The following is a 27,709-nucleotide window of genomic DNA, read 5'->3' on the forward strand; positions in this document are numbered from 1 at the left end:
TTGTCAAGGAAGCATTAATGGAGGAGCAGAAACGAAGTGAAAAGGCAATTGAAGAAGCAGTGAAAAGGACAAGAGAGGAACTGATGGAATATATTAAAGAACAGAAAAGGGTGAGTTACCAGTGGCTAATGGGTTTCACTTCATCAGTGAGAAATTGGTAAAGTCTTAAAATGCACAAGAAAACAGAATCAGGAGTTAGATTTTCAGATCTTTCACTCATTTTTTCCAAACAATTTGTTATTATGATATATTTCTTTTCATATATATATTTATAGACTTTTAAATTCATTCAAGCCAAAAAGCAGAAATTATCATTTTGGTTAAAATTTCCAGCATTTCTTTTTAGAGTAACATAAAGATGGGGGCATAAATACAGTCTGTCAGATTCAAATTGTGATCTGAGTTCAGTTCATTGAAAACATTTCAGTATAACTAACAGATGCTATTTTATGTTAACAGATGACTTTATTGTGCAGTTTGCATGCACAAAGAAGTCATTAACTTTTACTCTCAACCCACATTATAAGGGTATATACAACCTGAAAATGTACTGGTGTTCTGTTGAGAGTGATTTATAGCCAGTGCATTGGACTTGTTATGAAATCTTGTAATGTTCTGAAAGTTGTTTTCAGTTGTTCTGTTAATGCTATATAGTGGTAGTTTAATGCTTGTGTATAAACAGTAAAATGTAACTCAGAGAACTTTGTTTTGTGTTCAGTTGGAGGAGAAAAATATAATACATTTCTCCCCTTTGAAGCTCTTTATAAAAAAACAAACAAAATGTAATTTTTAAAACCCTTTTTCATACAGCAGTAGCAGCCCAAGGTACAGTTTCAGTATTCTCAATAAATAAAATCACTCTACTTGAATTTAATTGGTAATGTTGTCCTGAGAAGGAAGTAGAAATAATGCATTTGGCCACTGCCTCTGTATTCCCTGATTTTATGGGTTGAGTAGTATTATGGTAAATAGGATTTACCTTCAGAAGTTTCACTCTGCTACTAGTTAACCTTACTGTTGGGTGAGTGCCTTTGGTAATTCTGTGTGGAGACATTTCCTTTTAGCAGGATTTGTTTTATTTGCAAAGACACTTAAACAGAATCCAGTGCAAAACATGATCCATAAGGATGTTTGAGCATAGCTGAAGTCAGCTATTGACAAAGGATAACTGTGAGGAAGGTGAAAGTAGGTCTACTATTAAAATAACTTGTGTCATAAATAAATTGGTCAATAGGACCTCTAGAGCAGACCATCCAGGCCATCTACTGCAGATGCTCACAGATGCTGACAGATCACACCATGTTGAATTGACAGTCATTTCCTGCAGATACTTCAATAGCAGTTCATCTGTCCTTAATCTCTTGGATTTCCACTTTTGCTAGGAATGGAATTTTGCCAGAATGCACAGAGTTGGAGCTCATTGCCATTATGTCATTGCCTGGCTGCTGTTTACCTGTCTTGCCCTCGTGAAGTTTTCACAAAGCGTTGAAACAATGAAAATATCATCTTCAAAAAAACGAAATCCTCTTTGGTTTATCCTGAAGGAACATAAGTTCCATTAATTTCCTGGAGTTCTTGTATACCAAAGTGTTTCAGTAAGTTTTTTTTCTCATATTGATCAATTGACACATATCCATTCATTTTTTTAAAAAAAAAATCATCTAGATTTTTCTGGCATAGGATTTAGAAAGACTGCCTGTGTTTGGGAGTGAAAGATGTATTTAACTTCAAATCATTTGGCATAATAGCTTTTATATGATTACATAACAGGCAGAGGAAATGGACCTTGGTCAAAGCCCATGTACCTGTAAGAGTAACAAATATAGTTTATGGACTATGCTAAAATGCAGCAGCTTTTAGGAAGGAAGTCCTAGAAAGAACTCAGGGTAAATGCCTTGTTTTCTTCTCCGGGATTCTGTGACCTTTGTTGTCCTTTGAGTGATGGGGGCATCCCAGTTATAAACTTACAAAGGTAACATGCCCTCTGTACTTTTCATTGTTGTTTTGAAAATCAGTTTGTAGAATCTTTCAAACCACAGGACATGGGCACACCAGTGTTTGTACCTGGTTAGCAGTGGTTAAGTGCTTCAGAAAAGGGGCCATAAACTGATTCTTATCCACCTTGTTTTCTAATAGTACAAATTACATTTCATCAATATATCAATTTTCAAAGTAGCTTATCAATTTATTTATTAAAGCTTTTTTTTAGTAAGTGTTATATAATTTATTAAAAAATTAACACACAAATACTATTATAAAATAGTTGTGATATCAGTTTAAGAAATACAATTGTGGTTTTGGCAGTTAGAGTTTTGCTACAAATATTTTAAAATATTAATGAGTATTTACAGCTGTATTTGTGCTTGGACTCTTGGAAGAATTTCCATAACAGTTTATAGAAGTTGGATCTGGCAATGCCACAAGATCTGCAGTGCATTATAAATGTAGTCCAACATGATATTGTAAATAATAGTAAATAAATAATATTAATATTTGCTTTGAGTTGGAAAGGATTGTGAACGAGTCTTTTTAAAAACAGATTGATTTGGTAACTATTTGTAGAAATCATTTGTGTCAACATAACATACAGATTGAAAGTAAACCATAGAAAATTCCTGTTGCATTTCCAAAAGTGTTGAGACCTACCAACCATGAAACCAGCATATCAGTGATGTATATAGAGCTTAACAGCCAGTTAGTGAAGAAAATGGACAAATGCAGGGGATTATTTGAATTAGTAGAAAGTTACTTAACAAAAAACAGGAATATCATCGTGCTAAAATGATGGTAAGGACAAACCTACCTTCCTCTGTATTGAAATGAAAAAAGTCACTTAAGCTGGCAGAGAATTAGCTGGCACTTGTTTTCACCTTCAGATAAAGAACACTGCAAGTTAAAAAAACCCAGTAAACTGGGATAGAAACAGGTGTTTTTAAACAATAAATGAAAGATGAGCCATGCATTGTCATTATGCCATTTCATACTTCAAATATAATCCCAAGTTTTTACGGATATACAGCACTGTATTGGCAACAATTTAAGTTAGGTACCACAGTCTTTAATTTGTTTTCTCCATTCTGTATTATGTGAAGAATTTGATACTAGAAAAATGGTATTTTTATGTTGCCACAGGTAACATCTTAAGAATCTGGGTATCTAAGACGTGAAGGAAATTACAGTCAGGAATTTCATTCTTTATTATTTCATGATTATTTTGTAACAGTCACCTTTATGAAGCATAGAAACTGAACTAGAGTAAGACTGTTCTATCTGTTCAAAGACATCTTCTATACCTATCAGACTTGTAGAGGTTTATATAAATATTCATAACATGCTGAAGAATTGTTCTAAGTCAAATTTGAATACACTTGGTACAACTATTAGCCACACTTGCTTTCTCCAGCGAAGATACATCCACATTATGTCCAGAAATTTATCTTTATTAATTGTCTGAAGGTATATTTCACCAGGTAGAGTTGCTATGCCTGTGTTTGCACATAAGTGTCAGGAAGGCAAAACAATGCTTTACCTTGCTGCTGGTGGGGTGGGAAGTGAGGGGACTGAGGTGAAGTGAAGCACACAGGTAAAAAGGAGGTGGGCACTGAAGGATGACTAAATGGCAAGCCACTGCTTCCACTTCTGTCAGAGAAATAAATGTTATTCTTGTTTTGTATCCAGTGCATATATGTGTGCCACCTGTATCTGAGACATGGATGGAGAGGGAAGCAAAATCTTACAGTCTGGTTTAGAGTGAGATGAGTAAAGAGTAAGAAAACTATTGTCCTTGAGAATCCGTTCATTTTGATGTAAGCTCAAGATTCCCTGAAGTCATTTGTCACTATCATCTTTTGTTGCCTGATGTTCACAGTCCTGCCCCTCTGGCCCTGCATTATGGTCCCTGATATCTGACTGCTCTGGAAACATCCAGTGCTGTGACAAACCCCAGCACATGAAGTGGCCCAAGATGTACTAAGTCCCATAGTCCAGCCCTTGAGGCTCCCCATGCCTGTGGTAGTAAATGCTGGGGAGCATTTATCAGCTTTTTGCATTAATTGTTTAAAAATTCTAGTGTTTGGTTTTATACTGAATGTTTGTGAAGGTGTTCCCTCTTATTAGGTGGAACAGCTCTGGGTTTTCTCAAGGGTTGATAGTTTTGTTTTGTTAAAACATCATGCTGACATGGTGGCATACATGCACATGGCTGTATGTAGGCTCTTACATGTATGTGTGTGTATAGACTCACACCTGTATTTATTACCTGGGGATCAGGGCAAGAAGTAGAGCCTACTGTGCTGTAAACTATAGCCTGGGATGAGAGCTCCAAAACCTCGATCCTTGGACTGTGAGGCACAGACATAGCAGTTCCCTGTACAACTGTAGTGCTCTTGGAATATTTTTGCTTAAAACCTGATTGATGGTTACATGCTGCTCTTTTAGGAGGATAAAGAAAGGCTGGGCCTATCCCTGCTCCAGTTCGTGTGGACTTCACGTGGGGCCTTGGCCCCTTCGCCGAACACACTTTCCTTAATTTGCTGGTCCTGAATGAAGTGAATATAAACATAGCTTTGTCCTAAAGTGCAGTTTGTGAGCAGTTCTGAGGAACTTTCATGATTGTTATTTGCTTCTGTGTGTGATGTGATTACAAGGTTGACTGAAATTTCAGAGGTATGTTAAAAGCATTCCAAATATGTGAGTGGAAGAACAAGAGAAGTTTCCTCTATTTTATATGACTGGCAGGGATGATTTTTTTATATTATTTACAGATAGAATGCAAAAAAAATATCCCCAATTTAATAAAAACATTTTTTCAATAATTCAGAAAGTCTGAAAATATTGAAAGCTGTGTAATACTGATTTAAACAAGTATATGTGTGTATATCACAGTCACCTAAAGAGTCCTACCTGAATTTTTTATATCCGGGTGTGTTATTAAAATTCTAATGATCGAAGTAATTAATTGGTCACTACTGTACTTCAAACTAAGATCTGTTTCCAACTATTTGCTGTTAGAAAGATCAGGAAATTCTTCACTTAATTTTTTTTTTCATACTTAAACAGTGTTCGGAGTTCTTGTACATAATCTGCAGATGTTATTTACTTTTTTTTGTAAAAACTAAGCACTGTCAATTCTTAAAATCACACAAATTAGGAAGCTTTGTGGTATGGAGGTCTACAAAAGTATTCTGTTGTCCAGTTTCAGTGTTTTATTTTCTATGCTACAGGTTGGAAGTTGTTTATAAATCTCATAGTTTAGTAATTTACAACCTATTCATTGCAATTCAATGCTTAAAAAAATAGTCATTCAATATGTTACAGTTTGAATATTTATAGCAGACAAAAATGTAGTGGTCTAATGTTATTGTGCCTACTATTTATCTACTTTTTAATTTTTAATTTAATTAGCTGTGCAGAGAAGAAAATTAATTCTTGAAGGTGGCATACATAGAACAAAGTAAGTCATGAGAGAGAGTTTCCTACCAAATAAATGTTGTGCTGAATAGGTTATTTAAAGAAATTTTCTAAACTACAAAGATTCACTCCATGAGATAAATATTTAGATTAAACATTTCTTATAGTTGTAGTTTCTGAACCAACATAACCAGCCAGCAAGAAAATTTTAATTTTTCCTATTTACATTGGCATTCATCTTCCCTCAGGAAAACGTACTGCTTGTTTTCTGACAGCAACACTAAGTATATTAAGCAGTCACGTTTTGTCTGCTCATTGTAAACAGCTTTCATTGGCTTTAAAGGGCGTATTTTGACCTACCAGGGAAAGCTCACAAGTGAGGACTTGAGTAAACATTTGAATGACAGACTTGTTTTTGCAGCCCCTATTTCCCTGAAAGTCAGACACTTGTCATGAATGCACTCCCATCCTGATTTAAGGGACAGAAACTGGGAGCAAAGATGTCACCATTACAATGAAACTCACTGTACTACTGTGTGTTCCCATATGATTTGTGCAGCTGTGCCTCATAACCTTTAGAAGAAAACACAACTAAGCATTGCATTTCTCTGACTAATGTTTACCAAAATGTAAGTGCACACTTCAGAGTTGCAAAAGCTAAAGAGTCATGTTTTTGGGGTTCAGTGTGTAATAGATCATTTCTTTTCTGATATTGTGGAAACTAAGGACTATTTCAACAACAGTATTTATATTTAAGGATCACTGGCAAGGTGGTATAAGCTGTGTCTGTCTTACAGTAAAATGAAGAAAAAGCCAAGTTTTTCTCTTCTGAGTCTGCATAGAGAAATTACTCCCTTAGTTTGGTAATAATACAGGTATTTTTGGAAACTACAGTTCCAGGCCCATTTCCTGCTTCTCTGACCAGGTGCTTTCTGTGCAGCTTTGTCCAGTCAACAGGATGTGTGGGAGGTTCCTCCCTCTGTGGAACCAGAATTATTTTTTTTCTTTTCTCAAAAAGACTTGGAATATTTGGAAAATACTAGTTTATCCTGATAAAACACCTTTGTGTAAGGTCAACTCCTCTTGGGTAAGACCAAGGCATACATTTTCCCAGTTTCAGTGGGATTATTCTGGAAAGAAATAGGTATTTACCATTTGGAGAGGAAATTGTGCTTTTCATTCTGTGCACAGATGTATTGTAGAAACAATGCTTTTTAAGGGAAGAAAAATAGCAATCAATTGATCAAAATGATCAAGACAGCAGAAAATCCCTACAAGTAAATCAGATTAACACTGCTAATTTCCCCCATGGCTATCCTTGTTTATCAGGGTTATTTTTAATAGTCTACTGGATTTATGGAGTGTATTTGTGTATTTTGTATGTTTATTTTGTCTGAAGCCAAACAACTAGACCTTTAATTTCCCTTTGGAGTAGGTTTCTAACTGATACACTGTCTTTCTGGTTTGGTTATGGTACAAAATCCCAGTTCATTTTTTTTTAAGTGCCACGTATTACATTTCATAATTAAATATAGTCATCCAGATTTGATTTATCATGAATGCAGTTTTAGAACTTTCTTTGTTTACCTTTGATTTTGTAGGTGAGCTACAAAGCCCATAACATCTATCTCAAAAACACCTTTACCAATATAGATTGTGGAAGGTGATCTATGTTTCAATTGCTACTAACCCTTGTTATCTGTGTAGGTTTTTTTCCTGATATGTGAAGTCTTTTCTTTACAGGTTCCTCATTTTTCAATATTCTAGGAGAAGATTTTGTGATGAAAACTAGTGTCTTATATTCAGTTATTTAAGGTAAAGAGTGCATGAAGTTCAAGTTTAATTAGATTTATCCACCTTGTTAAGGAGAGGCAGGAAATTCCTTTGGGTTGTTCAGATTGTCTGAGAAACTGTCTGTAATTCACTCATGAACATATGAGAAGATATGTGGTAGTTGCTCTGTTATTCATCCATCAAAATCATCACAGAAAATGGTCAATGAAGTTTGTCTTTAAAAAAATCAGACTAAAATTCTCCCTTTACATATCTTAGTGCTGCAGCTGAAAGAAAACTTTATTTTTTTACGATACTGGCATAAACACCTTAGTTAGCATATAGATCATACAATCTTAATAAGGACCTTGTAATTTATAGCCCTTTTTGTATGAAGAACTAGATCAAATTAATAGGGAAGATCAGTACAGTAGAAGAGAAATAAGATGTCTGTCTGGAGGCTGAAACTGGCTATGACTGTAAAAAGGAACTGTAAAAAAACAATGTTATGACCAGAAAACACCTTCAAACATCAGTTTAATAGAAAATAAAAAAGGTTTATTGGACCCTCTTGTGAGACAGATAAAATTCCATGGTTTTTTTCTTGCTATTGATTTGTAATTTTCTATTTACAAAGGTGACATTATCTTTCTAGAAAAATCTCACCCACACACAAGTCTTCACGCTCATTGTTGTAATTGTGGTGTGTTGCATATTAAGCAATTTTTTCATAGCATTTTGTCTTCCTGTCCAGCTAAGAGCTGACATAGAGTTCAACTATTGATTATCTATAGTTTTTCTTTCCTGGAATTATTAAATTGGTTGCTTTCTAGACTTTTGTTATATAGGTATCTCTGTTTAGCTGGGAATTCCCTGACCTTCTGTTGTTGACTGCACCTTTGCTTTCCTCTCTGTGCTTCTATACGTGCATGATAGTTTTTTGATACATCTGCTGCTACTGCCAGTAACCATTGAAACTCAACCAATTATTCCCTCGAAATCTCACTCCTAATGTAGCTTTAAATCCAAGAGCTCAGATCCTTGAGGTGATAATTACATTAAGATCATAAACCAATTCTTCTACTTTATTTATATAAAGTATGCCTAAAGTTTTTAACTGGGCACATCCAGTATTTATTTTCTTATAAGTAAATTCGCACAATTATTCACTATTTCTAATAAAGTATATATTTGTACAACTGACTGGCATGATGATGGAAATAAAAGAAGAAACCTCCTTACCTCTCTTTCAGAAATGTACTGCATGTGAATGTGAAATGAATGTACTTTGAAAGGCTTCTAAAACAGCTACTAATGTCTCAGATTGAACAGATTGAACAGAAAAGAACTGTTCCCAGTACTACACTAACTTCAGTAACTAGACTGTTAATTTTTTATTATATATTCAGGTTTTCAAAATACACAGTTGACTTTTTGGTTCCAGGAGGAGTGCTGGTGTGATCCATGTTGAGTACTGATGTGCTTGCATGGTTAAAAAGTGTTTGCTGCCAACTGCCTCCAGCTATTGCTCAGAACAGGAATAAGGATCCAGCACTCTGTGTTCCTTCTAATGACGTACTCCAGGGAAGGCACAACAAACACGTAGCACCTGCTTTCAGACCAAAATCATAGAACCACGGAGTGGTTTGGGTTGGAAGGGACCTTGAAGATCCTGTAGTCCCAACCTCTCCCCATTGTGGGCAGAGACACCTTTCATTAGATGACTCAGGGCACCATCCAACCTGGCCTTGAGCTCTTCCAGGGATGGAGCATCCACAACTTCTCTGGACAACCTGCCCCAGTGGCTCACCACCCTTTGATTAAAGAAATCCATGAACTCTGCAAATAAAGGTGGAGGGTTTCTGCACAGTGGTGTAGGTTAGGCCATGAATTGATGCCTACTTTGTCACACTTTTGTTATTCATACTCAAGGAGCTCCTTCTAATGATAAAACTTGGAATTTGGTTTCTTGGGTAGGCAGACTAGACTATGTTATATCTCATATTCTTCAAGTTAACACTGTTAGTAGTGGAACAAGTTCTATTACAATTCCTGGAACACTCTTTCCTTTGTCTCCTTGCTGAATTGGTAGCTTCCATTTCTCCTGTGACAGGTAAACTATTGTTAATCTCTGGTTTGATTCACAATCTACTCTCAGAGTCAGATTAATTTGCAACCCTGGTTTCCATCAGGGATAAGTGTATTAGAGCAGTGATTATATGAGATACTCCATACATCCCCTGTAGATCCAGACTGCAATTTTTCCTGTATAGGGGATAGTACCTATGTAATGAGACATCACAGAACCTGGGGTTATGATGGACAGGATTGACCATTCCCTTCTTGGGCAAGAGGTCCAATTCCTTACCTGGGACAGAGGCTGTATCTTCCATTTCATCTGGTACTCTCAATCCATCTACGAGGTGAGAGTACGGAGGAATACTGCCAGAGACTCAGGAGAGAGAGAGAGAGGGAAAAAACTCTTACCTTGAATGCAGTGTATTTAGGAAAAGAAGGTGGGAATAAGAGAGATAACTTAAACAGAGGCTGATAGAAAATGTTCCAGTGACAGAGTTCTGATATTAGTGTATCTTACAATTGTGAATAGGAAGGATCCTGCTGGCAAAGGTTTGTGTTACAGATTAGTAACTGTCATGTATTGATCCATTTGTGTTAAGTCACTTGCAAAATCATGGATCAACACCAGAGAATGTAGTTGTGGATTTTTGTAGGTAAAGCTCATGCCCTTCAGTGTAAACCAGTTATTATGAGAATTTTGATATGTGTCATTGTTTTGCAAGTGTGCCTGATTTCAGACTTTCAGCTTTCCTCTGAAGGTTTATTATTTGAAGACAAGTGCAAGTGGGAGAGGTTATGAAAATCAGTTTCTTTTAAGTTATTAATCTCGAACGAGTGATTTTAGATTTTTTTTTTTAATACTTGTTATATTTTAATATGCCTTAGAACAAAATAGGGTGTCATTACCATTCTTGTTCCTGAATGTTTGGCTTGGCATTTGATGCAAGGCCTCAATTGCAGGCTGACGTGCCAGCAGCTGAAGCTGAAAACAAGACTGCGGTGGGCAAACTCAAGATTTAATTTCAGAAAGAGTGTTTATATTTTCCCTTGGGCCACATTAATGAGAGTCCAAACCCTAAATGTTACCACCAACACATTTTAACAGACCAGTTTCCCAGTTTTTAAAGTGTGGTGTCACCTTGAGTATTTTTCTTTCAACTTTTTCCCCTTCTTCTGACTTTAAAAAAAAGCAATGAAGCTGTACCATTTTTGGCTGAATTCAGTGTCATGTTTGGTGAACATAAAGTTCTGTGACATGCAACAAAGTTGAATTTAAAAACATTTAATCCTGTCTTCTATTTCTGTATCAGCTATTTGAAGAATTCAGGGTTAGGTTACCAATGCAACCCCTCATGTTACTGCAAAGCACACCTGCATCCAGCATGTGATGTAGGGGTCCCTGTGTTGCTGTCCTGAATCCTCCTGATGTCAGAACATCTGTGCCATGCCCAGGATGAACTTGTGACCAACAGGTCAGTGCCAAGAGAGACAGTAGTGATGGGGTCACTGAGAGTTCCTCAGCTCAGTTTCCTGCACCTTCAGCTGGGCCTGTTTTGTGGCTTTAATAGGATTAAAGAAACATTTACATTGAGGCTTTAGGAGCATTTTCACACTACTCCTTTACCCAATTCAAAGAGCAGTATAAATCCAAAGGATTAAGCAAGGGATTTATGGGAAGTTGTAGTGTAAGATGAGTTGGTGCACCTGGCTCTCCTTTTCTCCTCTGTGGATAAGGAATACTGAAGCAGTACTGCATGGGATGTGGAAGTGAGCCTGGCATTTTTTTCCTGAACTTTTAAGTCTCTATAAGGTTTGAAACTATTGTTTCTAAATATTAAAATTAAATGAGAGTTCCTGATGGAGGGATATAGTGTTTCAATTGATCGATCCTATTAGACATTTTTCTTTAGAGAGTATTATGGCACTTTTCTCCAGCTTTTCAATAGTGAAACATTTAAGGGAATATTTAATTTCCTTGAAATTATAGTACTCTGTCTTTAAAAAATGGAAAGGGGAAAAGAATACAATTCTCTGCCACTTAGGTTCATTGAAATCCAAAGGAAATTGTTAAATAACCAAAATTATAATTTTCAAACTCTTTGAGTGATCACTTATGCTGATGAAAGCGATTTACTTGAAACTACATACATAACCTATTGTATGTTTTTTGCAATTACTTTAGAGTAAAACTGCCAGAGTCTGAAATTCTTTACTTTAGTTAAAACTGGTTTATATGTCCTTTTGTGCCTCAGTGTATAAATCTACAAAGACTGAGATTATGCCTGTACTCTTTAGTCAGGCGAGATTCCAGTTGAAACTGAAATCAAGTGGTGTTATTACTGAGAAAATATTGTGCTATCAAAGCCAAAAAGGGAAAAAATAACAGGATGAATTATAATGTTCCGCAGCGAGGTGAGTGGGTACTACCCTATTTCAAAGCTACTCTTGTGATTCGGATGTATTGTGTTTTTAGTCCAATGTGTATCATTACAATTACTGCAAGAGTAACTTTGGATTTGCAATCACATAATTATACAACTTGCTCTGTGGGTATGGGCTGTTCACAGGAATAAAGGTTTGCAGTGTACACTGTACAGTGTCACCCAGATGTATCTGTCTGTGGATAGTGCTGTGGGTTTTCACATCATTACATGATTAAGCAACACCTGAGGTCCAGGGGAAATGGAAAATGTCATCTAGGGTCCCTCTATTCTGCAAGTATTTGATAAGAAAGGAGAAAGACTTCTATATTTCTCTGTTGTCCATTAGGAAGGCTGTGTGTGACAGGAGGAAGCGAGGCATCCTTACACACCTCTGGTCCCCTGTAAGTGAGGCTCTCCTATATTGTTCCTGATTCTTCCTTCAGTGTTAGAGTTTTATACTGTACTTCTGGAAATGTGAGAATTGTAACCAGATCATTTGTTTGAAGATTTGGTGGTTTGTGTTCCGTACAACTTTCTCAAAATAGATTTTGATATTAAGTTGAGGAAACAAATTCAAAGTTCTTAATTAGTTTTGTGGAATTACTCATTTTGCAATGCAACTCATGACTTTTGTCCAGAGGCATTTTCAAGAATCCTTTAGATAAACTAAGAGTAGGTAATTTAACAAAAAAAACCCAACAACAACAAAACCCAGAAAAATCTATGCATCCATGTGTGTAAATGAACATGAATACCCTTATTTTGCCATCCTAATGAGAAAATTAGACAGGTCAGCTGAATTTTGAAGGTTAAACATTTAATATTCTAGTAGACTGAATAAGTGAATCTTTTGAGGACGAGGACTTTGTGAAGTTTTGTCATTCCTATTAAAATAAAAACTTTATTCATTTGCTGTCTTTGTCCTTCAAATTCATCTATATTCTTGTAACCAGATTTGTATTTCACTGTCATTTCTTAATTTAGAATTTTGGAATATATGTAACTAGGTATTTTGCTAACACAGCAGCAGTTACAAATTTGCTCTTTAAGTTAGTATAGTCCACATTTCTTTGTACTAGATGGAAAGTTTAATCAGTTCAGTATGATCAACTTGGATTAATTAAAGCTAAGAATATCATCTGCAATTTTATTTTCTTAGTCATAGGTCAACTTCTTGGCTTTTTCCAAGTCCCTGCTGTACCATTCTCTTGGCACCAAGGGGATCCCAAAGAGTCTTAGAAAGTTAATTACGGACGTGCTCAGCAAAGGCATTTTGGCATCCACCTGCAAGACTGTCAGACTGCAAAAGAGAACAGGCAATTGTTCCACTCTGATTGACTTTATTGTGAGTTCCCACTGCAAAGATCAGAAGATGTGTCACGGTCTCGTCCATCCCTAGATTTCTGTGATACCATTTCAATTACGTTGGAATTGAGCCCCAAAGAGACAGGGACAGAACACAGAAGGCCCTTTTCTCCTTTGTGTTTCTGTGACATGCAGGGACAGTTTTGTGGTCTCTGGATTTGTGTTGTGGAGATCCAAAAATCACACATCAATAAGATGGTCTGTAGAATTTCTCTGTCCATGTACCAGGATAGATTAGCTCAGAGAAATTGCAGAGCCACCAGGAAGTCCCTTTCCTTAGCAGATTCTATTGGCTGTATGGTTTTGAGGGGAAATTATTTTTTTACTTTGTTCAATGCACAAATAAAATGCACACATACCTTTGTGCATAAGGATGCATTATTCTGAGTGGGTTTTGCTGCAGCTGAGGAATATTCAGGGTTCAGTGTTTGTTTGGTTTTGGGCTTTTTTACTGCTTCTCATTTAATCCCAAGTTCCTTTATGTGGAGATATTTGAACCTCAGTTGTTTTATCTGCTTACTTTTTTTGTTGGGGAGTTATTGGAGATTTTTCATTGCCGCTTATATGCAGAAATTTTCAAGCTATTTTTATCCCAAGTCTTGCAGCTTCTTTGTTCCATTTGTCAGGTATGTCTTTTGCTGGTTTTAGCCTTCTGATGTACTTTGATTTGAAAAACTAAGTGGGAAAGTTGGCCTTACCATATGTGTTTTGATGAATCTTTCCTATGATTATTTCCTGCAATTGGATTCCCACAGCAAACCTAGTGGGATCAAAATTTGAGACTTAATCAAGTTGTCTGTGATGCTTGAAAACCATGTAAAGTAAATTTTCTTACCTACAGCAATAGTAAGATTATAGAGATGAAGCAAAACGATGTGGTTTCCTGTTTACTTTTTTTATTCAAGTCTTTATCCATGTGTTAGAAATTTAGCAAGATGCTTCAATGACTTATAGTTAATATGTATATATGTTATTTCTCTGCTTTGGCTGCAGGCTACTGACTCATATCATTATTATTATTGTAGTCAAGTGTATTTTTCCCTCCCTTGCCCTTTTCCCTCACTCCACCCTGCTTAGCAACAGTTTCTTGTCCTTTTTTTTTTTTTTTAAATGTAAAATGAGGTATTGCTGAGTTAAAAAAACTGCTCATCTATCTGTGGTTGTATGTCCTTCATGTTATTATTTCACTCCAAAGCCTTAATACAGATCTGCCTCTGGAAAAGCAGCAGAATAGCCAATCTAGTAACCAAAGTGCTTTGGGTAATACACTGTAACTGTGCTGTTGAGAAGTCTCCACTGGCTGATGGTTGCAAAAGGGATTTGGACTTGTGTGGAGCATGAAGCCTGCAGATTATTATGTTTTGCTGGTAATTTGTCTTCCTCCTTGAGAATCTTCTGCTTGTGGTGCTGTAAGTGATAACCTGCTGAGAGATGTGGGTACTCAGTCTGGGTCTGTTTTGGAACAAGGAGGTCTTGTCTTTGATAACATTTTTGCAGCTGCAGCTCTGTGAAGTGCTTCTCTAGCAGCTGTCCTGAATTTTGCTGCACTAGTTTGGCTTCAGATTTCCAACTGAGTTTTCCAGTAAAATGTGGCTGTGCATAAAAATCATTATCAAAAGATTCAGTCTTCTCAATATTGAAGAAGTCCAATACTAAGTGTGGTCTCAAAAGTTTCTGTCTGAATGGCAGAAAATTAGTTTTGTGTTCCCTGAACCTTAATGCTTAATTACTTATCCTAATTCATGTATATGCTTGCCACTGACTTAATGCTAATTTTATCACGGATTCACTGCAGGCTGATTTTCTTTGTTTAATTTCTTTGTGTGAATCCATCAACTTTAATCTACAATGGTAATTTTAGAAAGATACCTGTATTTCATGTGATATCATCTTTGCCTATGCCTTCAAGAATATACTGTTTCATCCTGTCACATCTTAAAAATTAAAGTTTCATTAAAATGAAAATCTGGCTGTTAAATCAAGTGATGCTCAAAACCAAGAGGTAAGATTTTTCTCATGCTACTTCAGTGTGTACCAAACTACAGTGTGTTATTAGGGGACACTTTCCTTTAGAGACAGCCAGTGACATATAGTGTCACAGTTTCACAGGAACCTTCAAATAATCATGATACAACTCCAATCTCCTTGATGTCTAAGTAGACTCAATATAGTCTGACTCATTATGTCTGTAGTTTAAACTTTCTTTATAACATTGGTTTTGCAGCTCCCAGCCTAAAGGACTGATTCTCTGTGATGTGTGTTATTAACCATCTGTTGTACTTCTTAGAGGCAAGGAAGTTGTGCTCCTGGTGAGCCTCCTTTTAATGCAGGATCAGAAAGCACTCATGGCAATGGAATAGCAGTTATACAACTGTGGAAAGGTTTACCCTGTGGTTTCACAGTCATGCTCATTATTAGAGTAGGTTTTTTCAGTTTGTATACACTGCAAATGCTTTTGATGCAATAATTACTTCTCTTTTATGTACTTATCCCCCAAGAATGCAAAATACATTCTCTCAGTAATAAAAAAATATGTTCTTATTAATGCCTGCATTTGCTGTTGACTTTTCAGTTAAGCTTAATTAATCCAGTTCTGTAGATATCATCTTGGTACTGTAAGGCAATTCTGTGGGCATGACTCAACATGAGCCCATCAGATAACAATTTTTTATTTGGTTTGATAACAATAGTAATTTTTACATGTAGGAAGATTGCTGTTGCTTTTAACAAAGCACGGTTACCCTGGATTAGTTTGGAACATGTATGCATACTTACAAATTAAGCAAATCTTTGCTACCAAATCTATCACCCAGCCCTACACTCAGGGTTTTCAGGAAGCATAGACTGATAGTCTTCAGGCATTTTCCTGGAGAGATGGTAATTTGTGGTTATGATGCTCCACAGAGGCCCTGTGTAATCTCTGCCAAGTCATTTGTAGCCATATTAAAACAACATGTGAGGGTGCCCAAGACTGACTTGGGTACTTAAAAGAGTTGAAGATTAACAGAAAACTCTTGAGAATTTCCATGCTCCATGAGCACAGAGGGTCTGACAAGCCTGGATAGAAAGCACTTACAAATCCTTTATTTAGGTGCTATTTTTCTAGTTCTTTCTTCCATGTCAGAGGAGGTGATCTGATGAATTTGGCCACATTGTGATTAGTCTCCTGCTCGTGCCTGCCTTGTGGAGACTGTAATCTAGTGTGTCTCTGAAGCTGTGCAGACACTTGCCAGGGCCAAACACTCACCATTTATCATTCAGCAGTTTTAGGGATGCTGTTCTCTTGTATTTCTGTATGTTTATCAAGAATCTTGAAATCTGTGTCTTAAAACCAGGACAATCAGATTGCTAGACCAATATAGTAGCAATTACGGTAACTCCACATTTTTAGTGTGTGGTGATAGTCTATAAATAATTTGGTCAAGGAACCCCATGTTCATAATCTGTTAAGCAGGTAGGTCACTCCCAACATTGCTCATGTGTTAATGCACATAAACATTTCCATTATTATTTTTGTGGGCTTAAAAAGTACCTATTTTTCACCTTCTCCAGTAGTCTGAGCAGGTGCTGCAACCATTTTTAGTCCTTCATGCACTCAATCTAATTTCCTTGATTGAAAGCAAATTTCCTTCTCTTATTTATATGAGGGAAAGTTAGTATTTTCTTACACTCATGTGTCCAGCTGGGAGACTGGAGATTCTGAGTGGGTTGACAGGGTGTTTTCCCACCACCTTCAGAAACTAGGGAAATATGTTTTAAAGATGTGTCCAACATATGGTATTATTTTAATGATCAAGTTCAGAGCATAAAATCCTTACGGTTTAGAAGTTGCAGCATTATTTATTTAAAGAGAAAAAAACATTTTCACATGGCAATATAATTTATGAAACATCACTCTTTCCTGGAGGTTGTCCTGAACACTGATGACTTTCTAATGTGTAGCAGATACTGTATAAATTACAACCATGAAGAACCTTGTTTTTATATACTTAGTAAGTGTTATCAATAGTAGAAATTCACAGGTGGACAGACAAAAATGTCCTGTCCTGGGATTAACTCTAAAATAAGCTCTGCTACACATATGTACCATATGGATCTGTTTTCCTTCTCATCCATTACAGAAATGAGAGGAAGCAGTTCATTGTTTCCTCATCCAGCTCTCAGATTTGCAGGTTCCTCAAGGTAATAATTTTTTTATATGGTCTACTTAATGTGCTAGGGAATTTTTTTAAAGCCTTCTGTTGATTCTGTGGGGAGAAGTTCACATTAGTGCATTGGGAAAGAGTTCTAGGCCCATACTTTTACTAGAAAATATAGTCATGTAGCTGAACTTCTGCAACTACAGAATATTTCAGGATCATGTCAGGATCACTCACTAGTGTGGGTAAATTAGGGGGGGGAAACAACAAAACCTATCTATATATCATAAAAATTGTACCAAACAAACCCCTTGTCTTTGGATTTTCCTCTAAGAGGGACATCTACCAATTAAGCTGTGAGAAGACATGTAATGTTCTGCTGAACACAGGGTTTTTTTGGCCAATATCTGGTACAGTACATGCAAAGAATCCTAAGTTACAACAGTCCATTTCAAGGTTTGCTTCACACCATGAATTGGGGCAGGAGGAGTCTACAAGAGTTAAGGTTTTAATAATACAAGAAAAGCCATGATTTTTCAAAAAAAAAAAAAAAATTCTCTCTAAAAATGTTTAGAAAATGCCACAGATTTAAATTGCAGTCATTTATTCACTTAGCACTGAAGTTCAGACCATTGTTTAGAAGGACCATAACTATATCTTATAATGCAAACTGATGCTAAAATGATTTTTAAAAATTACATATTGTTACAATATACATGTATTTAGGCTAAACAGAAATACATAAAGGCAAATTCAGTTGCAACATCAATGGTTGACTCTAAACAAGCAATTGTGTTACATCTGGATTAATTGCTCCACGAGCAACGTAGGATATATTCAACATCTTGTTGACTCTGTGGAATGATTCCCTGCACAGAGGAAAGAATGCCACTGACAGAATTTTTTAGTAAATTACTTATGTGCATGAACAAATCAAACATCAGAATAGTTTCTTCCTTATACTTAACTAACACATATTCCAGATCCCACTGATTTCAAAGAGACTTGAATTTGTCCCTCTAGTCCTTAATAATTAAGTACATAAATCCTTAGGAAAGCAGTCTGTCATCATCAATGCTTTTTGTCTAATGTTCTCTTCTCCATGGACACATCCATCAAAGTGTTGATCAAACAGTGCTAAGTATAAACTATAGAATAAAAGGAAATATTATTCTGGAGTCTTTTCATGGAAGAATGTAAGTTCACTTTATTGTTAGTTTAGACTTATATTCATTTTCTGCAAAGATGTTTTTTGACATTATTAAAAAATCATAATCTGAGGTATGTTTGTTATCATTCTTCAATTTATATTTACTTTTTTTAAAAAAGTTTTTTAGTTAGTAAATTCATCTAATACAAAACCATATAAAATGAGAAATAGAAATTACAGTTAGTTTGCAAACAGCAAGTAGACAAAGCTTTTGTATATTTATCAATAATAAAAATATATAGAGAAATTAAGACTAAATAAACTGAGACAAAATTTAACAAATATTACAACAAAGTTTCAACTGCTTTTACCCACAATATTAAAATGTCCCCTTTCTACTGAACATTCCTTAGATAGGGGACAGGAAATATGTAGATTTGCTTATACTACTGAGTCTTTTGAAAAAATGGAAGTATGCCAGGACAACGTCTTTAAATAATAACCTGTGGCTAATCAATAGTCAGCTTCAAAGAATTACCTATTCAACAGCCAAGAAGTAGCTATTTGTAAACAGTAAATGGAAAAGAAAATGGAAGACCTTTATATTAGCCTCGCTAACCTGGACCTGCTTAACTCCATCTTCAGAACCCATTCTCTTTACCCATTTTCTGTGTGTTTTCAATTCCCCAAAACGTTCATTTTGCATTTGAAATTTCCTGTCTGCATGGTTTTCTTTGAGTGACAAGGATACTTTTGAGGATTTTAAGTCTTCTCCCACTGACCCTCCCCCTTATATGGCAAATATAAACATATATATCACTGCTAAAATGTTTTCTTGATGTACTTCTTAGTGTATTTCCTAAGAAATCATCAGAACTGAAAAACTTATTTCTTATTTTATGGTCTTAGGGAAACTGCTCTGCTTCACTAAATTATAGTGGCATGATTATTTTTTATTTGTTTTACAGTCTACATATGTGAGATCAGCTATGAAAATACCAGTAATAAAAGTAAAATTAAGAGCTTTTTTTTCCTCAACATCTTTGGCCTTTTTTAATCTCTGGTCATTGTATGTGTCGAATTTCGTGGTAAAGAGGAAGATTGCAATTTTTACTCCTGTTAATATCACAGAGCCAGAGTAGTGAGCAGAAGTGCATTTAATCCTCAGATGAGCATTTGAAGTACAGGTGATTTTTTCAATACATATTTAAATAAATGTAGCTACTATTTCTACAGCTGCAAATACATTTGGTATTGGAAAATGGTATTATCTGAAAAATAGTTGTGAAAAATACACTTTTAAACAGTTTATACAAAAGGGAAAATTATTGAGCCATATGTAACGTTAATGTTGCTTTCTTCACTTTTCTGGGTGAACTTCAGGTCACAGTGAAATTAATAATGAAATATATCTTTGCAATGTTGAGATCAGGATTCATCCATAAACCTTCAGTGCTAAACCTAAAATTATATTTTCCATATGATGTTTTATTACTTCCTAGAAATGGATAATATAATTCTGACATAATTTATAGAGTTCTGACTGGGTTTCTCTTCTAGAAATTTGAAATATTTACAGGGTTGGTGAATATTCACTAGAGGAAAATGAGCATGTATGCCACGAAAACATACCTATTTGTAGGTAGATATTGTAAGGGGAAGGTATGGAGGATGTGCATGTGTAGTTAATTGTATAAGAAACTAATTTCTGCTTTAGACATCAGCCCTGGAGACTTTCATTCCATTTCACAGAAAATTTGAATGACATGATTAAGCTAAGAAAATGTAGAGCTAAGAATAATTGTTTACTTTGGAGTTTTTTGAGCTATGTATGGATGAAATGATAGAGGGGAAGATGGGATGGCTTAAAGGAAAACAGAGCAGCCTGGGATGGAAGCAGTTGCCTGGTGGCAATGCACCAGGCATGAACCTTTTTTTTTATTTCCCAAGTCGAATTCTCGCATCCCTTGATAGGAGTTCTGCTGAGGCTGTGCCTCCCTTTAGGTCAAGCCTTGCATGGCTCGAAGCCATGTCATCCTGGGTGGTCCATGGATGTGACTAAGGTGGGACCCCACGGTGTGTCTCATCCAGCCATCTTTAGCCACAAGGGTTTGTGGAACCACACCTAGACCTCAAAAGTGGACTGAAGGTTTAATCTGAAGGGAAAAAAAACCAGCAGTGAATGTGTTAGAATGCCCTGCAAGACTCAGCTCCTTTTTGGTAAATACAAAGTCTGAATGATTGTGGGAATTTGAGGACTGTTTAGACCCTATGGAGTTCGGGAAGTGCTTTTCCCAATCTTTCATAGCCAGTTTCTCAGTAGGGTCCATACAAGTGCCTAGAGAGGCAACCTCTGGTTGTGAAGAAAAAAAAAATCTGTACAGAGTTAAAAAGATACTGTTGACTAACTTAAAATAATGAAGTTCAGGACCATTACAACTGAGCTAATTAAAGCCGTGCTAGTAGGACACAGTCTAATGAACTGGGAACTTTGAACTAATAGATTTCATATGGTGGAAGAGAAACAATGATTAGTAATAACAACAGTGATGGTAGGATGTAAAATAATGCCCTCTCTTGGTAGATCTGAACCAACCTGATGTATTTTTCAGTATCTGTAAAATTAGAGCAGTTGGGTCAGGTGGGTTGTGTGAGTGCTCCATCCCAAATACGTTATTCATACTGATCACATTTGCATATGAGTCACATTCAGTTTGAATTTGCCAGATGTCTGTTTATGTTTGTTTAAATAATGAGATCATTCCATGAGGTGAACAGAACCTAAAAATATAGAGGGAAGACTGTTTGGAAAAACGAGATTTAAAATGCCTTACTTACATATTTTCACATCTTAGGGTATATTATGCAAGCAGGAGCACAGCAGTGTTGAGGAACTTTTCAAAAAAACTGTGTCCTTTGCTAACAGTTAGTTAAACAATATATTATATAACAAAGCTTCATTGGACTTGTTTCTATTTCCCAACCAAGCCAATTTCTCCAATGAGAATATTCTCCTTTTGAATACATTCAAATGTACCATTTTCAAAGCCAGCATCATTTTGTTGTTTCTCGTTTTGTGTAATGTGAAGATCCCAAGTCTTTTTGGATTGTTTTGTCATTTATTGTAGCATGGAAGATTTTTAAAAGGTCTTGCTCAAGGCAAAGCTTACTCATAAGCTGAGCAAACAAGGGGGAACTGAATTGTGAAGTTTTATGTTATTGAATTTACATAAACTTTTAACAAGCAATAAATTTTTCTTATGCACAAATGGAGACTACCAACTAACGAGTTCAACAAAGACTTCTCAAATGTGTGCTTAGTTCATTTGAGACTTTTAAAATCTTGCTAAGCCTGAAGAAATTCTGCTTTGTTCATACTCCACACATTAAACATTTACATTAGTACTTGGTGAAATAAATTTAATTGTATACGATTTGAGATTGCTGCCTTGGTAAAGAAAGTTAACAGCAGCAAATCAGAACACACATTGGTGAGCTACTTTGATCTCTTTAAAGCGGAATTTGCAAGGAAGGGCTGCAAGAAAAAAAAATGGAGCCAAAGCTCTTGGTCTAAGCTCAGTGAAGAGTAGAAAATAGATAGAAATCTAGGAGTATAGATGATATAATACACAATAAAAGGAAGCCAATGAATTTCAGTTTCTAAGCTCCACCAGCTGATATACCAGAAGCAAGAGAATCTGATGGCATAATATGTGTACTGAAAGAGGTTTCTCATGTTTAAGACATAACAGATGATATTATGTGAATTGCACTATATCTGCCCATTCCCCAAAGAAATATAGATCACAAGCACAAAAACATCTTCAAGTTTCCCCGAGCAAAATGTTCTGTATGTTTTGGACCAGAAAATGGGAAGGAGGCAAGGTACATTTCAAATCAGAGGAAATGCACCGTCACAGCAGTGTGTTTATTTTGGTCATTTGTTCCAGACTGTCAATTCTAGATACAGCTTTCTTAGAGGTCAGTTTGCTGTTTCTTCCATTTTCATGTCAGTAGCAGCTGTTACTTGAATATATCAAGAACAGACTTTTCTGAAATTTAATTGAACTAGATCTGCTGTAAAATCTGCTGTAAATCAGTGGGCAGGGTTCACATCAGGCTGTGCATGGATCATTAATGCCTGCTTTTGCTGAGATGCAAAAGTTGGAACAGCAGCTGGAAATTTGTGGAAGTAGAAGCCCAAGCAGACCAGGTTGGACGGGGCTCTGAGCAACCTGGGATAGTGGAAGGTGTCCCTGCCCATGGCAGGGGTGGTTGGAACTTGGTGATCTTTAAAGTCCTTTACAACACAAACCATTCTATGATTCTATTACTGAAGGAGAGTCTTATGATTGTGTGGCATCTAGAAAATACATGTGTGTTCTGCTGGTGACTAGACTTGACACATTCATCTTTGTTGAAACAAGTTGCCAAAATATTCCAGCTTCCAGAGCCTGCTTTTGCATGTTAGAGCAACTTATGGAGCAGCAAAGCACAGGCTCATATAAATGCTTCCCTTTGTGTGTTAAATCACAGCAGTGCAGCTTTTTCCTGAGTGCATTTTCAAAGTGAAGTGCGAGCTATCCTAACTTTGCCTTGCATTCTGTGTTGATATGTAAAAAAATAGTTTGTTATAAAACAAAATGTCCATTCAAGTGATTGTTAGAGCAACTAACTGGACTGCTGATTGAACAGTATATATGTGCAGAGTGATACCACAGGATCAGTTTTTGTTGAAAGCTGTAATTAAAGCTGTGAGTGTGAGGTAAAAGAGGCACGATATTTGAAAAGCATGTCCATTTGCCATCAGTCAAGATATTGCATATGGACTTGTGTACAGCAGTCTGACAGAAGTGCTGGACTTCTTCAAAATTCCATTACTTCCTTTCTCTCCAGTGGTATAACTTTTATGTTACACTACCTTTCAGTCTCCCCCTGTGTCATTGTTATGTATGTATTTGGTTGAATTTAAGGATAGTCAAGTTGAAAACATCTCTCAGTTGTGATATTATCTGTTGGACATTTGAACTTCAAAATTCAAATGGAAGGAATTCTGCAGTGTGTTTCATGTATTAATATTATGCTATTAAGAAAATTCAAATGCTTTTCAGTAAACCCTATTTTTATGTCATATATATGATATAACCTACTAAGCCTTGTTAAGGTGTTCTTATCTTTTTTGGTGAGAAAGGAAGGGCCGTTGTCTTTACTGCAAGTAAGTGTATAGTTCACATTGTCTGACAGTAGAGTACCCAATAAAATGTAGGAGTAAACAAAGTAGGCAGAAAGTATTACAACTTTTCCTCTGGGAACTATTTAAACATGCTGCCATTTAAATTCACAGTGGGCTTTGAAGTTTTGAATATGTGGTTACAAGTACTGGCCATTTTAAAGCAGAAGTAGTATCTTTTATAAAAGCAGCAGCTGTAATTTTAAAAGATTCCAGGGGGATTTTCCTGGTATGGCAGCTAGGCTGTTTAGAATTCTTAAATATCTTGTGCAGCATTTGACAGCTTTAAAGATACTCTTAGCCTTATGTACATTTTATTTTGAAGAAACTCAAATACTTCATTGAGAAGTTATTACTAAATTGCATGCACTGAAATTACTCAGGTTCTTCTGTTGTTGTCACATTTGATTGTTGAATTGTTGTTGTTTAATATGGTTGAATTTTTGCTGAGAAACCCTGGCGTTTGTTTCCAGGTTTTTTTTAAAGTTGATCTATCTTTTTTTTTTTATTATTATTTATTTCTACAGCTTGATCAAGTTGTCCGTCAGAGAAATCTGCATAGTTTGGAACTTTTCCTTTCATGTGCACAGAAACAGTTAAACGTTTTATTAAAGGAAGAGCCAACCACAGAAGAAAACAGAGACTGACATTCCCAGTACCACTGACACAGTGTGATCTGTGAAGCTGCAAATCTCAATTCAGCAAGTGATGAATATATTCTAATCTTTTGGGATTGTATTATTGATTCAAGGTTGATCTGAAACTATGCTTGATAGAAATGTGTGGATGATGTTCTGTTATTTATTTATTTGTTTTACTGCTTTTATCAGATTGCAAATATGGAAGGGGAAAAAATCCATGAGAAAAAAAAATTGGGTTTTTTATGATGTTGTTTTCATTACATTTTCTAGTAACCCATGGTTGAAGTGTTAGGTAACTTGTAGCACTGATGAAAAAATTTCCCTGTTATGTCTGTTTTAAATTTGGCATCATGTGTTGATGTGATTCATCGTTATTTTTGATATTTTAAAAAATTGAGACAAACTTACTTGAATATTGATATAAATCCATCTCTATTTCCACAGTATATACCCAAGTCCATTGCCTCAGGTGAGCCTGAGGAGCTTATTATTTCTTACTATTTTTGATGTATAACAGAGGAATCAATGCTGAAACATAAGAGTGTTGTCAGGCATTTCTTTAATCATTTATAAAGAACTTCAGCTCTGGTAATAGAAAAATTTAAAAACTAAACAGTGCATCTTTTTAGAGTAGTGCAAAACACTACCATAGCCAATGTATAGTATGTATTTTATTTCTGTTTTACAGAGCTACTTCAATTCCAAAAGTAATTTTCTCATGAAATTACGATTAATGTGACTGACCTCAGTTTCAGGAAGAAGATGTATGTAATTATGTGGAGACTGATACTGCACTGCCTCAGTGGAATTTCTGACAGAATAAGGAGAGCAGCTTGCTGACCTCAGATGCCCTTTCTGAGTGCAAGAAGGAAGTAGGAAAGCTCCCCACAGACATTACTGGACTTTGGATCAAGTCATAGGTCTTTCTAGTCTTGCTAACAGCAGATGGAGTGGAATTTCTGTGCCTGCACTCCATTGATTGTAGACTTGGGGCCTTAGTTTTAAAAGAGTGCTGAATGAAATAAGGGAAAATAAGTGTTCACGCTTAGGTATGTAAATAAACTAAGAGTGATCTCTCTTATGGTGAGCTTGTGATTCAGTGGGGGACTTATGGGCATTTTTTAGTGTGGTTCTTGTTATTCAGCAGTACTTTGGGGTTTTTTGTTTGGCTGGTTTTTTGCACCAGCAGTCACTTTTCATAATTGGTCTCGTAGAGCAATAAGGAAACACCAAATGGTTGCATAAAGTATTTGACAGTGTGAAATATGTATTACAGAAAGTTTAGAATTTTATTTAAATCTTTTTCTGCGCTTTGTTTTTGTAATCAAAGCCAAAGGTTTTGTCTTCTGTGTACACAAAAATACCCTGCAAATGAATGAAAATATGGTCTTATTTTTGATACTTCTTGATTGACTGATCAGTTTCTTTTTTTTTGGCAGACAAAAAAAAAAGTGTTAACAAGTCATCTACTTATTTATTGTTCCTAAGCCAGTGAAATTCTTGTCTTCGTCAACTGCACCAAAGATGACACAGATGTACACATGGATCTTTTTGTAATGTAGAGGCAGTACCAAATGAAGTAGGTTGTCTAGTGCTGTCTCACAATAGATGTGTACTTGTGGAAATGTGGTATGAGCACATTCCTAGATGAACTTGGTTTTACTTCTAGGCCTGGACATGAGGCACTATTCCTTTTTACTAAAGGCATCGGAGTGTTCCCCTTAAAGCCAGAGCCTTAGGAGTCTATCAGCATTCTCCTAATAAAGAGGTTTGTATTCTGACTTGCAACAGTATGTAAAAGCACTTTCTGAAGAAGCTTAGTAAGATTTTGCTGTCAACTGTGGTGTTGACATCATGTTGGTATCTTTCCCATTGGAACATCGGGTTGTTTAATCTCAGCTCTTGAATATTGTGGTTGTCACAGAGAACTGTAGGTATTTTTTTCTTACCTTTGACAGTTTTAGTCCTTTAGTCTTCCTCTGTTCCCTGCAAGCAAAATTGCACTCTAGACCACAGAAATAAAAGATCATATTTGGAGCTCGACTTACATTTGAAACTCCAAGTCTCAGAGGAGAAATTTAGTTATAGAGCACACACAGACCTATCCAGTCTGCGAGCTTTGGAGCATGCAATAACTTCCACCTTTCCCACATTGCATCCAAAGCTTTAAAGCTTGGTTTTATTTTTCAGTATTTCTGTATAACCATAGGATAATACAGTTTGTGGAAATTTGGGAGGAGGGAATCATAGAATCAAGGAGTGGTTTGGATTGGAAGGGACATTAAAAATCATACAATTCCAACCCCCTGCCATGGGCAGGGACACCTTCCACTATCCCAGGTTGCTCAGAGCCCCATCCAACGTGGCCTTGGACACTTCCAGGGATGGGGCAGCCACAGCTTCTCTGGGCAACCTGTGCCAGGGCCTCACCACCCTCACAGGAAAGAATTTCTTCCCAATATCTAATCTTGACCTACTCCCTTTCAGTTTAAAACTAGGAAGTTTGCAAAACCCAGTCTAGCTCCTAGAAGGTGACATCACAATTTTATTTTATTCTTTTTTTTATTCCTACATACAGACTGAAGAATTGCATATAAGAGAAAATAACATGTTCAAGGTCTACAGGGTAGAACTATCTGCCTCTGAGGTCTGGCTGACAGTGTTACTATTTTGGCAAGACTGTAATGGGAAGAACAAGAAATCCTGGAACTAATCTTTAGAATCAAAATGCAAGAACTAGATCACCAAAGCTCAAATAATATACGTGATATGATTATGTACTTTATATTAGGAATAAACCATAAATCTTGTTATGTAAAGGCATGGTTTAAACAATCAGTTTTGTGCATTAGTGTATTAGAAGTGACTTAAAAGGCAAGATAACAGAAGATCCAGTGTATAAAATATTTCTGTCTTTGGTGTCAATTGGGTCCATTCTATTTTAACACTTCTACCTGAAGCTCTAGAACAGAACAGTGTGATTTATAGCTAATAGTTTACACTAAGTTAATACTGAATATTGTGATATCATACAGTCCTACACATTTGTGTTACATTTCTGTAGGTTTCTGTTGGCTCCCTATCTGCTTCCATTACAGGATTATAGGTTGGCTCTGAGACTATGCGTGTACAAGTCCTTCACAATGAGGGAATCATTTGCCACAAGTTTTTTGTATACTACCTCTACTTAAGATATGGGAATATTTGAATTTTTGCCTTGCTGTAGGAATCTCATTGACAAATTACACCTGAATGCCTTGAAGCACTGAATTCCTTCACTTCGTTGTTAAGCGACAGAACAAAGGAAAAGCAGCAGTTGTCATTCCAAAGGCTGAGATCACATTATTATTTTGAGATTTTTGGGCATCTTTATATTGGCTTCTGGTCAAAAGTGTGCCATGTCCTGCCAGCTCAGTAAATGGCGATGTTAATTCCTGACTGTCTGAAATTGTCCATGCAGACATGATCTTAAAGAGCCTAATTCCTTTTCACACTAAAAC

At 36.1% G+C, this 27,709-nt stretch overlaps 1 long non-coding RNA gene across 1 annotated transcript; it reads left to right on the plus strand.

The window, feature by feature from the left end:
- LOC115308007 lies at positions 1–25,287 on the plus strand. The gene is made up of 2 exons (XR_003916360.1): positions 1–110; positions 24,096–25,287. It is a non-coding gene; the product is annotated as an uncharacterized LOC115308007 (long non-coding RNA).
- Positions 25,288–27,709: the final 2,422 nt, after the last annotated feature.

The sequence above is a fragment of the Manacus vitellinus genome, unplaced genomic scaffold, assembly GCF_001715985.3.
Source record: "Manacus vitellinus isolate BGI_N305 unplaced genomic scaffold, ASM171598v3 scaffold_88_pilon, whole genome shotgun sequence".
NCBI classification, from domain to species: domain Eukaryota; kingdom Metazoa; phylum Chordata; class Aves; order Passeriformes; family Pipridae; genus Manacus; species Manacus vitellinus.